Genomic DNA, 630 nt, shown 5'->3' on the forward strand with positions numbered 1-630 from the left:
TCCATCTTCATGAGGCGCGAGCACTTCGTCCAGACAAAAACTAAAAAAGTTCCGTCACAGGTCGTAGAAAAAAGCCAAACGATGTATGGAATCAATCTTTAGGATGTTTTTAACATAAATCATCAATAATGTTCCAACCTGAGAATTTCATTGTCTGAAGAAAAGCACTGGAACGAGAGCAAACTCAAGCATGAGACACCCTGCCAAGCATGAGACACCCTGCCAGACCACTGACTCAAAGCCTCTTGAGCCCCTCCTTTATAGTAGAATCCTCAAACCAGTTTCTGAAGACGGTTGACATCTAGTGGAAGCCCCAGGAAGTGCAACTTCATCCATGTCTCACTGTGAATTCAATAGGGACAGGGTTGAAAATCGACCAACCTCAGATTTCTCACTTCCTGTTTGGATTTCTTCTCAGGTTTTTGCCTGCCATGTGAGTTCTGTTATACACACAGACATCATTCAAACAGTTTTAGAAACTTCAGAGTCTTTTCTATCCTATACTAATAATAATATGCATATATTAGTATCTGGGACAGAGTAGGAGGCAGTTCACTCTGGGCACGCTATTCATCCAAAAGTGAAATGCTGCCCCCTATCCCAAAAAAGGATATTGGACTTTCAAGAAGC

This window comes from Oncorhynchus nerka, linkage group LG25 (assembly GCF_034236695.1).
Source record: "Oncorhynchus nerka isolate Pitt River linkage group LG25, Oner_Uvic_2.0, whole genome shotgun sequence".
In the NCBI taxonomy this organism is placed as follows: Eukaryota; Metazoa; Chordata; class Actinopteri; order Salmoniformes; family Salmonidae; genus Oncorhynchus; species Oncorhynchus nerka.